The sequence below is a fragment of the Diabrotica virgifera genome, chromosome 8 (genome assembly GCF_917563875.1).
Source record: "Diabrotica virgifera virgifera chromosome 8, PGI_DIABVI_V3a".
In the NCBI taxonomy this organism is placed as follows: Eukaryota; Metazoa; Arthropoda; class Insecta; order Coleoptera; family Chrysomelidae; genus Diabrotica; species Diabrotica virgifera.
In genome coordinates, this window is record NC_065450.1 from 184,266,849 (window position 1) to 184,282,088 (window position 15,240).

At 32.7% G+C, this 15,240-nt stretch overlaps 1 protein-coding gene across 3 annotated transcripts in view; it reads left to right on the plus strand.

Annotated features, from left to right (window-relative positions):
• The window catches only part of LOC114337486 (protein ENL), a 136,682-nt gene that overhangs the window by 64,666 nt on the left and 56,776 nt on the right, over positions 1-15,240 (plus strand). The gene's annotated exons all lie outside the window — the stretch shown is intronic.

Genomic DNA, 15,240 nt, shown 5'->3' on the forward strand with positions numbered 1-15,240 from the left:
AAACGTACGCCGATGTGTGTACATAGTATATAGTATACAGTATACAAAATGTATATACACATCGACGTTAGTTTCACTTTATTTTTTGACTTAATTTGATTGAAAATGAATCGTACCGCATGGGAAAAGTTATAGCGGACGGACTATATAATACTTATATTAAAGAATAAAAACAAATCTGAAGTGTCAATGGGGATTCATTTTTTTCGAATCCTGAGAAAACTAATAAGTATTTTTGAAAAATTTAAACGCAGAATGAAAGATTACGTTCTTACCGAGGGCCGAAAGTCCCTGAAAACTTCTATAATGTTTATTTTAATAAGTTACAGGGGTGAAAAACTAAGAGAAAATGTAGTGTGATTTTTAATTTCAAATATATCATTCAAAAGAAACATTTTATTTATTCTAAGGGACTTTCGGCCCTCAGTAATAAAGTAATCTTTCATTCTGCGTTTAAATTTTTCAAAACTATTTATTAGTTTTCTCAGGATTCGAAAAAAATTATTACATTTAAAATACATTGAAAATTTTGACAGGTGTCAAAATGTTCCCTTCCTCTTAACGTAAGATTATAACTTAATTCTTGTTTTCTATTTCTAATGATTTTATTTATTTTTATTGAATATTAATTTGTTTTATTGTATACTTAATCCACTTCGCAATAATTATGTGATATATTTAATTTAAAATGAATTCAAGAATTTTTTGTAATTGGGCAACAATGTCAACTTAGATCTCTGACGTAGATAATGACGTGCAACGGTATCTATATTGTACGGGCTGTACCTGATTTTTATCTAGCGGCAAATTATTGTCGTCCAGGTATTGGGGAGTGATATAGTACATTCTTTCACGGTTTTTGCTGTAAATTTTAAAGAACCTCTTGAGTTTCACCCCATCTCGGGGGTGAAAAAATATATGTTCAAGTTAAGTCCCGAAATGGATAAACTGACTAATTTTAAGCAACTTTTATTCTATAGAGTTTTTTCACCAAATCAATACTTTTTGAGTTTTTTTGAGTTATTCGCAAGTGAATATGTTCATTTTTCAACAAAAAAAACACGTTTTTAGACGGGTTTTCGCAGGTAACTCAAAACTTAAGCATTTTGGCGAAAATAATATTCTTAGCAAAACTATAGCCTATAAAAAAGTGAAAAAAACGATGTATATATTAGGTCTCTATACCTAACAAAAGCAGAGTTATAGCTAATGAAAAATAGGTTCATATTCGAAAAATTCCAAATAGAATTATTCAATGTGAAATATCCAAATAATGAAGGATTCTTGGGAAAAATACATTATAACTTTTTTAAAGTGTTTAAAAAAAGCTTTCTTTCTGTTTTTATAAAAAAAATCTAGCATCAAATGTAAGCAAGTTACGCTCAAAATGAAGTTGGTCCCTTTTGTTTTGGCAAAAAAAATCAGGAAGATCACCCCCCCCCCCCAATTAGCAACTTAAATGAAATTAATCGTTACCGCTTCACAAGTTACTTTACTTATGTTGTGTTTATATGATCTGTAAGTTTCATCGATTCAAAGTGCTTATTTTTGAAAAAAATTGGTTTTAAAGTAACATTTTTAAAAAATTTTATTTTGAAAAAGATGCTTTTATTAATTAAATAATGCAAAAGTCTTAAACAATAAAAAAAGTCGGCTTTACTTTTCTGAATATTTTCAATTTTTTTTGTTTTTCTGTCAGACAAAAATTGGTCAAGATTCGGTGTTTCTAAATTTGCATACACTCGTGATAAGTGACTCGTTCAAGCACTTTTAACTACAGCCTCTTCAAAAATAGGGACTTTGAACCGATGAAACTTACAGATCGTGTGATAAATACATACGCGAGTAAAAAACTTGTAAAGTGATAACAATTAAGTTCATTTGAAATGCTAATTAGGGGGTGATTTTCCCGATTCCTTCACAAAAAAAGGGACCAACTTTATTTTGAGCGTAACTTGTTTACTTTTGATGCTAAAATTTTTTTTTTTAACAAAAATAAGCATTTTTTAAACGCTTTAAAAAAGTTAAATATAGTTAATTATATACACCAAATTTTTAACTTTTTTACGTACTATGCTAATGATAAGAATTTTTTTTCCACCAAATACTTACTTTTTGAGTTATTTGCGAAAAATCGTCTGAAAACGTGGTTATTCTGTAGAAAAATTAACTTATTCACTCGCAAATAACTCGAAAAGTATTAACTTGGTGAAAAAACTTTATAGAACGAAAGTTGCTTAGAATTAGTCATTTTATCCATTTCCAGACTTATTTCGAAAAATAAAATTTTGCCCCCTAGGGCAAAAGCCACACATCGGCACAATATCACTTTTTTTTTGACTTGTTAGCTATGTGTATGCCAAATTTCATGTCAATCCAAACAGTTCTTTAAAATTTAGAGGTTTTGCAATATTTTACCTTTAAAGAACGTACTAATACTGTAATCTCGGTAAAAAACACTTTATCTTGTAATATGTTTTTGCTGGTTGTTAAGTCGAGGTCCCATATTACAAGATGTAATTGTTTAGTAATGTTACTTGGTTATTTCTTCGTCCTATTTTACTTTGTATGTCTATTGTATCCAGTTCAATAAATGTTATTGTAAACTCTAAATATTTATATCCTCTTAAGTGATTAATGTTACCTTTATCTGTCATTAAATCAAACCCCTTTTTTTCGATCAGAATGTCGGCAAAAAGTAGTCCATACACTGAATTGTCATCGATTTTTAGTCGCATTGTGTTGCATTTGTTCTTTGATTGAGTTAGAGCAATATAAATTTTAAATAAGATGGGAGAACTGAACAATCCTCTCGTAATTATTTTTTTTTGAAATATTATGTTTTAATTTCACAGAGCTTTTTGTTTCTTTGTAAACTTGCTTTTCTACAAATGATAATTCATTTGAAAACTCTTTTGTCGCTATACTCTGTTTTTAAACCAGGAGGAGTATTTCAAATTTACCTCGCCGTAATGCTTGTTTCTAGTTGGTCCAACCTCAGGCAAGTTTACTCCGCTGTTATGAAATTTTGACACTGTTGACATTTATGAAATTTTGACACTATTGGCATTTTATAGGTTAATTAAGTTATATCGGTGATTTTTTTGTGTTTCCTGCGTTATTCCTTTAATTTTTAGATTTGTAGTCTGCTTAACGTAAAAACCTATTGTTGCATACTTCTTTAATTAAAAAAGAAAAAGAAGAATAATCATGAATAAATCGCAGTACAGCGTTATTTACTGTATTTTTACCCCTCTGTAAACTGCTTTATTTATTGAATTAGAAAAAAATGTAAAATAAAAAAGTTCTCGATTTTTAAATTATAATTTTTTGACATATAATATACCATACTAGTGACGTCATCCATCTGGGTGTGATGACGTAATCGACCATTTTTTTGAATGAGAATAGGGGTCATGTGCTAGCTCATTTCAAAGGTTATTCAATTCTCTATTCCGTAATATAAACATTAAGATAATTATTTATACAGGGTGTCCAAAAAAGTTTTTTTAATTAAATTAATTGACTATTTTTAATTGAATTAATTGATTATTTTAATTAATAAACTTTTATTTCTGTTTTCTAACAGCAGTAGAAGATATTTTAAATTAAATAAATTACATACATTCTTCTTTTTGTGTCAATTAATTTAATTAAAAAAAAAAATTGGGCACCCTGTATAAATAATTATCTTAATGTTTATATTACTGAATAGAGAATTCAATAACCTTTCGAATGAGGTATCACACGACCTCTATTCTCATTAAAAAAAATAGTCGATTACGTCATCACGCCCAGATGGATGACGTCACTAGTATGATATATATGTCAAAAAATCATAATTTAAAAATAGAATAACTTTTGTATTTTACATTTTTTTCTAATTCTGTAAATAAAGCAGTTTACAGAGTTGGGACTGCATAGCTCCACCGATGACGCCTGAGAGGCAGAAATAGCTATCTGGAGATGGTGGTCCAACTCTGAATCAAATAAAAACAAAAACTGCCTTTCCCCCTTGTTCATCTTTACTCAGATTTTTGAGTACTCGAAACTGTCTACATGAGGTTTATCAAGCACTGAACAATAATCTTTACACTGCCACCGTTTTTTGTGACTATGCCAAAGCTTTTGATTGTATAAAACACAACATTTTGATAAAAAAACTAAATTTCTACGGAATTCGAGGCATTTCTTTAGATTGGTTCCAATCTTACTTGGAAGATAGGAAACAACTGGTTAGAGCAAATGATAAAGACTCTAGTCTCAAAAACATTGTATGTGGGGTACCTCAAGGTTCAGTATTGGGTCCTCTACTTTTCCTTATCTTTATTAATGACATCACTAATTTAAAAATCGATGGAAACATCTTTCTTTTTGCTGATGATACCAGTATCACTTGGAGCAACTCAAATATTGCAACTCTTCATGCTACTATAACTTCTGATCTACTTACAATAAAAACCTGGTCTGACTCAAATTTACTCTCGTTTAACGTAGATAAAACAGTAGCATTGTCTTATAAAGGAGCTCTTCAACCCTTACCTCTTAATAACAGCCAGATCAGTACCGTTGATTCTGTAAAATTTCTTGGGATTTTTTTAGACAGCAACCTTAAATGGTCCCTCCATATCGATTTGTTACGGAAGAAACTCTGTTCAACCTGCTATGCTATAAGATCTGTTTCGAATGAACTCAATTTAGCATCTTCCAAAATAACATATTTTTCTTTATTCGAGTCACATCTTCGTTATGGTCTTCCTTTTTGGGGTTCTGGTACAGCTGCCCAATTCGATGTTATTTTCAAATTACAAAAAAGAGCTATAAGATATAGTCGGTTCGCTAAACTCAGACGCAACTGGCTAGATATTTTACTCGATATTTTTTTTGTTTTTTGACAATTTTGCAAAAATTGTCAAAATTACTAAATATTTAGTGATTATTCTATTTAAAAATTATTTTTTGCCAATTTTGCTAAAATTGGCAAAATTACCGACTAAAATATCTAGAAAGATGCGTCTGAGTTTAGCGAACAGACTATATCTGTTTGGCCTCAGAAGAACAACACACTGCAGAAGTTACTTCAAAGATCACGGAATTTTAACCCTTCCATCTTTGTATATTTTAGAAACTGTTTGCTTAATTCGTAAACATCTACATGTCTTTCCACCAAGACCTAATCATCACTACTTCACGAGAAATTCTACGTTTGACGTCTATTTGCCGACCCCATCCTCGGAGTTAGTAAAGAAATCGATATTATATTCCGCAAAAAAAAAAATGTACAACCATCTCCCCCTACAACTAAAATCTGCACCATCTTTTCCCAAATTCCGTAAACTGACAAAAGCCTACCTGTCTGAAAGACCATATTATTCAGTAGAAGATTATTTTAGTCAATAACTAAGAAATTACAGTGCCCTTTGCACAAGTAGTATTTTTATTATTTTTTTATCTATATTTGGGTGTCATATGCAGCAGCTTAACTTTTTAACTTTTAAACCTTTTTTATTAATTATTAGGTAGACTATGAATTTGCAATTTATTTAAATTTTTGCAATTGATTATTTCTGTTTTAACTTCGATCTATTTATTTATTTTATTTAACTTATTGACGATTTATGTAATTTTAGTTAATTTGATTGTTACTGTTTTGTTTTTTTTTACTATTTATAAGCTTTGTCGATAAAATTGTAAAATTTTTCATGGCAATAAAGCATATTTCTATTCTATTCTATTCTATATGTCTTTCGGCTCTTTTCCTAGTCGAAAAGAGAGTAGATGCGTGACCGTTGTCCTTTCTGCTTTCTTCTATATTCGTCGTCTACGTGTTTATAAATTGTAAAAGCCGGAGATTTAGGATGTAACCAGAAAGCAGTTTCTTTTGACGAAAAGTCTTAGATTTAAAATATTGTTTATTATTTTATTTCAATTATTTTAAATTGTTTTATTACAGTAAACTTTGTATCTGAGACTTTTCGTCTTCCTCGTGTATTGTTTTAATTTCGGCGAAGATAATGTAAATGTAGAAATAACTCAGAAATTATGGCATGTAGGTATAGGGAACATTGCATAAAAAATAATCAGTCTCTTTTGACCCATTTGCTGCTGATCACGCGCCAGCGAGGGATATGGTTACTGCAGTCAGGTGCCGTTTAACAAAATGGCTCCTAGTCAAGTTCCATCATCTTCGACAGGCAGCGACATCAACAATGTAAAAACCACCATAATATCGGCCGACTCACAAGAGCCTTATGTACCAAAATCTATAAGAATCATACAAGCTGTTTCTGAGATAATTGAGACGTTCCGTGATTTAAACTCTTAATGCCGTTTGTTCGAACGCTAATCAACAATGATTATTATTAAATATTTAATTACTGTCACCAACTGTCAATGTCAACTTTGTTTGGGTTGCTGAAAACATAATTGATTACAATTATGAGACTAGTTAATCAATTAACATAATAATTATTGACATAATCGATTAATAAATCTCATAATTATTGTAATTAATTATGTTTTCAGCAACCCAAACAAAGTTGACATTGACAGTTGGTGACAGTAATTAAATATTTGATAATGATCATTGTTGATTAGCGTTCGAACAACCGGCCCTATGTCCAAGTAATGAAGCTTAAAATAGGACAAAACCCCGCAATATTTACAGAATGGATCGATTTGATTGAAAATTTGAGAATAAGTAATGGATAGTCCAAGGATCAAAATCTATATGATGCCGAAAGGCGCTTTTACCATGAGGGTGGCTGCCACCCCATCTCGGGGGTGGAAATTTTTTGATTATATTTTGACCGCAAAAGTTGGTTAGAACATTCATTCTAAGCAAATAACGTGCTATACATTTTTGTGATAAAATTAATAGTTTTCGATTTATTCGCTATCGAAAGTGTTAGTTTTATATCGAAAAAATCAATGTTTTTAATGAGTTTTCTGCTAATAACTCAAGTTGTTTTATCAAAACAACTTTACTTAACAAAAATGTACATTTTAAAAAAATAAACAAAACCGTCTGTTTTAATTTTTTTAAGACCAATAGTAATCGAGCTATACTTTATATGTTAGTTCTTCTTCGTCAAATGCTAAATATTGTAGTTTCAAAGTCAAAAGACGGGAAAACTATGCATTTTTCGAGGATAACTTGTTCAAACTAATTTAAAGTACCTATTTAAAAATATCTATCTTCACAAATAAATAAAAAGTCTATAGCTTAAAAATTAAGGGACTTATAATGAAAAGAAAGTCAGTCCCTATTTTTTTTTCAGCTAAAAAGTGATCGGAAGCAACCCCCCAATCACTACCCTAATTAAAATTAGTCATTGCCCTTATTTGGTCTTCTTTATTTATGAATTATTAATAGGTTCTAGAAGTTTGACCGAGTTAGAGTGATTAGTTTAAAAAAAATGGAGTTAAAAGCGAATAACGAATTATTGTAGTTTGGAAAAAAGGGTTTTTTCTTCAGAATAGAAATATTAGCATTAGAGATACGAAAAAATGTTGAAATATGAAATTGTACCTTATTTAATTCCCAAGAACCTGGTTTGCAAAAATTTTTTCTATGGCAAAAATTGAGTGAGCTATTGACAATTAAAACTTGTAATAACATGCAAAAACCACCTTTATCAACCCTTCCAAAGTCACTTCTTTTTGCGACTGAGGATTTTAAAAAGATTTAATAATAACAGTCTTATAGGTTTTATAAAAACCTACAAAAATTTTTTTTTAAATCTTTCTAAGATAAAAAATAAAAAAGTTACGGGTAAAAAATCAATATATTTTTTTGAAAAAAAAAAAATCCAATTGGAACCATAAGAATGTTAGTTAGCGGTGTTTTTAGTCATTGACTTTATTCATTCTTCTTTATTTATGTACATATTATTAATAGATTCTAGAAGTTTGACTGGCTTAGAATGATTACTTAAAAAAAAACCGGAGGTAAAAGCAAATAACGAATTTTTGTAGTTTGGTAAAAAATGCCATTTTCTTCAGAATAGAAAGATTAGCATCAGAGATACGAAAAAATGTTTAAATATGAATTTGTAGGTTATTTAATTCCCAAGAAATTGGTTTTAAAAAATTTTTTCTACGGCAAAAATTGAGTATATCGAAAAACATCGATTTTTTTTATATAAAACTAACACTTTCGATAGCGAATAAATCGAAAACTATTGATTTTATCAAAAAAAAATGTATAGAACATTTTTGGCTTAGAATGAATGTTTTTATCAACTTTCGCGGTTAATATATAATAAAAATTTCCACCCCCGCGATGGGGTTGAAACCACCTCCGTGGTAAAAGCGCCTTTCGGAATCATATAGATTTTGATCCTTGGAGTATTCACTACTTATTCTTAAATTTTCAAGCAAATCGATCCATTCTGTAAAAATTGCGGGGTGAAAAGCTTCGGTTCCTGGACTATCTGTGTAATGTTAAAACTCGGTATTTATTTGTTTCCAAAATATGAGCTCTACTCATACATTTCATGATTTAGGCTATTGATTATGTTCAAAATAAGAGAGCTAAAAGGAACTACAATTTTAACGGGATTTTATTGTCTCATATGGTCAATGAACCTCTAAGTTTGAAAAAACCGCGGAGTGCTACCATTTAAATGGGTGCGCTTTTGAGAAACGGGTGAATTAGTCCCTAGGCACAGGGTGAGTTCTATGCACTTTTGGTACAAACACGTCTACAGAAAAATTGTTCCAGGTTAAATTTACTATGGAAATATCATTTTAAAGTCAAAAGTATTTTTTTTTACAAAAATATATTCAAAAGAAAAGCAAGAAAAAAACACGAAAGAAAACTATTTTGTTTTTTGCCCCATAACTTTTTTCCACAGGGATATAGGTATAGGCATTGCTTCATCAAAAAATAACTTCCATCCTTCCTCTTTAAAATGAAGTTTGGTAAAAGTCTTTAGGATCTATAGTTTCCGAAATAGGATTTTTAGTCAGGAATAGGATAGGATTAGAAGTTAGCCACTCACAGCATATTTTTAGGCCATTTTCCCCATTATTTCGCAAACATTGTTCTGCAACTCTTTTCTACGCATTTCTATGTATATGCAATGATACATTTTGTAGAAAGATAAGTCAATTACCTTTAAAATGGTCTATAGTATAAGGTTATACGGCTCTTTTTAAGACAGTTATGCTTTTTCAAGGTTTTATACTTTTAATGATTTTTGATATTTTTAAATATCTCATTATGACTTTTTTTTCTTGTACATTTAGGTATATATATTGTCTTATCGTGTTAGGTATATATATTGACTATTTTTAAACAAGATATCCGTAGGATATCCATTAGTATCCTTAATTTGAGAAAAATTTTAGATTTTGTTTATTTTTTTAATTAGAAGAACATAATTGCACATTATAAACATTCACTGTCCAACAGAAGATCAAGAGCAACATACAAAGGAAAGCTTTTACCAACAGCTGGAGATAGTATATGATAATGCGCCAAAAAATGACATCAAGATTATAATGGGTGATATGAATGCTAAAATAGGCAAGGAACCGCAGTTCTATGGCACAATAGGAAAACACTCTCTGCACAATGAAACAAGCGAGAATGGGGAGTTTTTGATAAATTTTGCCACCAGTAAAAACATGGTTATAAGTTCCACATGCTTCCCACATAAAGGCATACACAAAATGACATGGATTGCACCAGATGGAACCACAACCAATCAAATTGACCATGTGCTGATAGACAAAAGGGCAGCCAGTAGTATCTCCGATGTGAGAACACGACGAGGAGCATGCTGTGGATCAGACCATCTTTTAGTACAAACCAAATTTAGATGCAGAGTTAACAGCAAAAGAAACGAAAGACAACAAAGAACAAACAAACTGGACCTGGAAAAACTGAAGATTCAGGAATGTAAAGAGAAGTTCGAACAAGAAGTCGCAAATGAGTTAAGGACGCTAGAACTGCACTCCATAGAGGGTAAATGGACTAATATCAAAACAGCAGTACTGACAGCAGCAGCGTCCACCCTGGGAAACAAGAAAAAGGAGAGAAGAGCAGCATGGTTTGATGACGAGTGCAGACAAGCAATCGAGGAAAGAAATGAAGCACACAAAATGTACATAACAAGAAGAACACGGGAAAGACGAACATTATTTGAAGTCGCAAGACGGAAAGCAGACAAGACATGTAGAAATAAAAAGAGAGCCTATGAAAATGGACAAATAGAAAAAATGGAAGAACATTTCAAAAACAACGAAATTAGAGGGGCTTACGAATACCTAAAAAAGATAAAAAGTGGGTATAAACCTCAAACAAGTCTATGTAAAGATGAAAGTGGGCAAATAATCAGTGACCAACAGAAAGTCACAGAAACCTGGAAGCATTATTTTCAGACACTACTTGGAACTCAAGTAGACATGGAAGATGAAATGGGTATGATCTACGTAGAAGAGAATGGAGTAGAAGCTCCAACCATAGAGGAAGTTTTCGAAGCCATTAAGGCCCAGAAAAACAATAAAGCTCCGGGAGTTGATGAAATACCAGCAGAACTATATAAGGTAGGTGGCGACCACCTAGCAAGTCACATCCACGCGCTCATCAGAGACGTATGGCAAGATGAGAAAATACCCGACGACTGGAAGAAAAGTATAGTATGACCGATCTATAAAAAAGGAGACAAACTCCAGTGCAAAAACTACCGTGGAATCTCTCTACTATGTACAGCATATAAAGTCCTCACGTATATTATAAACCAGCGGCTCCAACCACTAGCAGAAAATATTATTAGAGAGTATCAGACGGGCTTCCGACGGGGAAGATCGACACTGGATCAAATATTCACAGTAAAACAGATCTTGAGCAAAGCATGGGAACACGATATTGATGTTCACAACGTGTTTGTAGACTTCAAACAGGCATACGACTCAGTCAAAAGGAACAAACTATACTATATATTGGCTGAATTGGCAATACCACACAAGTTAATAAGACTCATTAAAGCCACAATGGATGAAACTCAGGATGACATTGAAACGGTTGAAAAGTTTACATACCTGGGAGTAGAAATATATGCCGACGGATCAGAAGATGGAGAAATAAGGAAGAGAATAACGCAGGCAAACAGAGCTTATTTTGCCCTCTCCCATATATTTCCGTCAAAAAGTGTCCACCGAAATACAAAGATGAGAATCTATAAAACCTTAATTCGACCAATAACATGCTATGGCAGTGAAGTCTGGGTGCTGAAAGAAACATCCAAAAACAAACTCGACACATTCGAAAGGAAAGTACTTAGGAGAATACTAGGACCTGTGAGGGAAAACGGAATCTTCAGAAGTCGATACAACAACGAGCTTTATCAACTTTATAAGGAAACGCCCCTGTCAGACTTCATTAGATTACAAAGATTGCAATGGGCCGGACATGTGATAAGAATGGGAGAGGATAGGCTACCAAAACGAGCACTGAATGCTAGAATGCAAGGAAAGAGACCGGTTGGGAAGCCACGAAAGCGCTGGGAAGACACAGTAAACAGCGACGCACAAGCCCTTTTAGGAGTCCGTGTATGGAGAAGAGCAGCCACAGACAGGCAAGGGTGGAGGCAAAAAATAAAGGAGGCCAAGGCTCAATTTGGGCTGTAGTGCCGTAGAAGAAGAAGAAGAAGAATTGCACATTATAACATAATTTTTAATTCCAAATAACTTTTCTTAATAACACTTTTCGATATTGTGAAATATAAAGGTACTTTACTCTTGAGCGAAATTCGTATTTTTTAACATACCTCGTACACTATTGATAAACTTGTATATCTGATGATTGCATCTTAGGTTTTAGACTATGAAGAGCTTTTATAAGGAATATTTTTTTCATAAAGTTAATAATAAAGAAGTTTTCCATATGGTTCCAATTTAGTGGGTGCATATGTCACATTTTGAAAAAGCATATCTTGTTTAAAAAATAGTCCTAGAATTTGTTGCCTTATGTACTACATTTTAAAGTAAAGAAAATAAGCCTTCTTTTTTATTGTACAATGTACACTTGAGAGCAAAATAATCGACACACTTGCTGAATAATTGTACACGTTGAATTTCTTAAACCTGTTGTCCGATTTGAGTGATTTTTTTAGTATGTTATGGCCTTATTATTTAAGAAAATCCTTGTAATATTATTGTTGCTATACAGGTAAAGGTCATTTTATACCGGGTATAATAATCATACTGTGTTTTTTCTTATCTTAAAGTTCGGAACACCCTGTGGAGTATTCTAGCATATAAAAAATATTTAAATTAAAATTCAGTTGTAGGCTTAGGCTTTACTAACATTTTCTTTTTTGACTCATTTGCTTATGTTGGATAATAACAAAGTTAGGTACGTTTATCCTGTTAAGGATAAGTATCCTTAGTTAAAATCCTGGAAGAAATTCCTTTGAATTCTAAGGATAAGCCGACAGACGTCATGCCAGTCAAATTCGATTTTGAAACACCATTTGAAGTGGTCATAAAAAACCACCAAATGAATGAAACAGTTGAACCGAAACTGGAGGAAGGTTCATTCGCATGGTATACGGATGGATCTAAGATAGATGAAAGGGCAGGAGTGGGAGTTACTGGGCCGAATTTCAGCCTATCCAAAGCTCTTGGAAACGCCCCAACTATCTTTCAGGCAGAAATACATGCCATACAGATTAGTGCCCAAGAATGTCTCAACCGAGACACTCGTAGGGCAAAAGTCTTCATTTTATCAGACAGCCAAGCTGCCTTAAAGGCTCTAAAGTCATTTACTTGTGAGTCAAAGTTGGTTTGGGAATGTAAACAATCCCTTAAGAAGCTGGCGGAACGCAACAAAGTAACTTTGATGTGGGTGCCAGGTCACAAGGGAATTGCAGGAAATGAGGAAGCTGATAGCCTCGCAAAAGAAGGGGCCAACACCCCATTCCAAGGTCCAGAACCCTTCTGTGGACTACCAAAAAGCCACATCAGAGAGGAACTCCGGACCTGGGAACTCAATCAACTAAAATTATACTGGTCCAACACACCAGGACAAAGGCAAGCAAAAAGGCTCATAAAGGTGTCGCCTAGTGCAACACACCGCCTTCTCGAAATGAGTAAAAAAGATATAAAAATGGTCACTGGCCTTCTCACTAGTCACTGCCCTCTGAGATATCATCTCAAAAAAATGGGCAAATCCGATAGTGAGAACTGTCGTTTCTGTGACAATGAAAAAGAAACGGCAGAACACATCCTATGCAATTGCGTAGCGTTGTTCTGCAAACGACTAAAATTCCTAGAAGAGGTCACCCTAACGCCCTCTGACATAGGAAACAAGTCACCTAGGATGCTAATCAATTTCATCAGAAGTATTGGCATCCTAGAGTTTAACTAGATTAAGGTATGCACAAAAGATCTCTATAGGTCGAAGTGCTGAGAGGCTCCATAGCCTTAACGACCTCACATAATCTAATCTAATCTAATCTAGGTACGTTTAAGAAAAAAAAACACGCTATGATTGTTACACCCGGTATAAAATGACCTTTACCTGTCTAGCAATAATAATATTACATCGATTTTCTTAAATAATAAGGCTGTAACATACTAAAAAAGTCACTCGAATCGGACAACAGGTTTAGGAAATTCGAGACTTCTGACGTGTACAATTCAGCAAGTGAGTCGATTATTTTGCTCTCAAGTGTATATACCTAAATATACAATAAAAAAAAAGTTATAATGGGAAATTAAAAAATAATCGTAAAATATATCAAAAATAATTAAAAGTAAAATTTTGAACAACTATATCTTGCTTAAAAATAGTCACACATCCTTCTGCAATAGACCATTTTAAAGGTAATTCACTTTTATTCCCATTAAATGTAATATTGAATATACCTAAAACTACGTAGAAAAAAGTTACAGAACAATGTTTGAGAAGTATGAAAGAGGTATTGGAAGAATGAAAATGGGCCAAAATCGCTGTGAGTGGCGAAATTTGAAAAATCATATTTTCAAAACTGTGATTTTTCAAATTTCGAAAAAAAAAAAAAAAAAAAATCATATTTTCGAAACTGTCGAAGACGTCTTACATTTACTGTATGGAAGAAACATACCAATCAATATTATACAAACCATCGAAAACATCTACTTTCATAATCGAATACAGGCAAAGATAAATGGAAAACTAACGCAGTTTATACCAGTACAAAGTGGAGTCAGACAAGGTGACTCATTAAGCCCACTGCTCTTTAATATAATAATGGACGAAATAATAGAAGCAGTACGTAAAGGTCGTGGTTACAGAATGGGGAATAAAGAAATCAAAGTATTGTGTTATGCAGACGACGCCGCATTAATCGCCGAGACAGAAGACGATCTCCAAAGATTAACACACATCTTTAATACAACAGCCAAGAAATACAATATGATAATATCAGCAGAAAAAACCAAATGTATGACAACATCTAAATACCCACTACGATGTAAAATCGAAATTGATGGGAAAATAATAAAGCAGGAAGCAAGGTTTAGATATCTGGGAATTGATATAACCAGTTACGGAGATGTTGAAGAGGAAGTACGACAACAAAGCTTAAAAGCAAGTAAAGCGGCGGGATCTCTTAATGACACAATCTGGAAGAACAAACACTTAAGACAAGACACAAAAGCAAGAATCTATAAAGCAGCAATTAGACCTATATTAACATACACGGCGGAGACAAGGCCTGACACATCTAAAACGAGACGACTACTAGAAACAACAGAGATGAAAATACTCCGACGAATATCAGGGAAAAGTCTGTTGGATAGGGAGAGGAGCGAAAACATAAGAAGATCATGCAATATAGAAGACATAAATGGATGGGTGACAAAACGGAAACAGGAGTGGAACGAACACATTAGTAGAATGGCAGAGGATAGGATAGTACGAATAGCACGAGATAAGTCACCAAATGGACGAAGAAGTATTGGCAGACCAAGAAAAAGGTGGTGCGATAACCTAAACAATTTAGGAGGATAATATTGAAGAAGAAACAGGCTTTAAAGCCTACATACAAGAAGGAAGAAGGAAGGAAGAAGAAGATATTTTCGAAACTGTAAATCATAGAGACTTCTACCGAACGTCATTTTAAAGAGAAAGGATGAAGTTTTTTTTCTGTGAAACAATGCCTATACCTATATCCCCGTGGAAAAAAGTATGGGACGAAAAACAAAATTGCTTTCGTGTTTTTTTATTGCTTTTCTTTTGAATATATT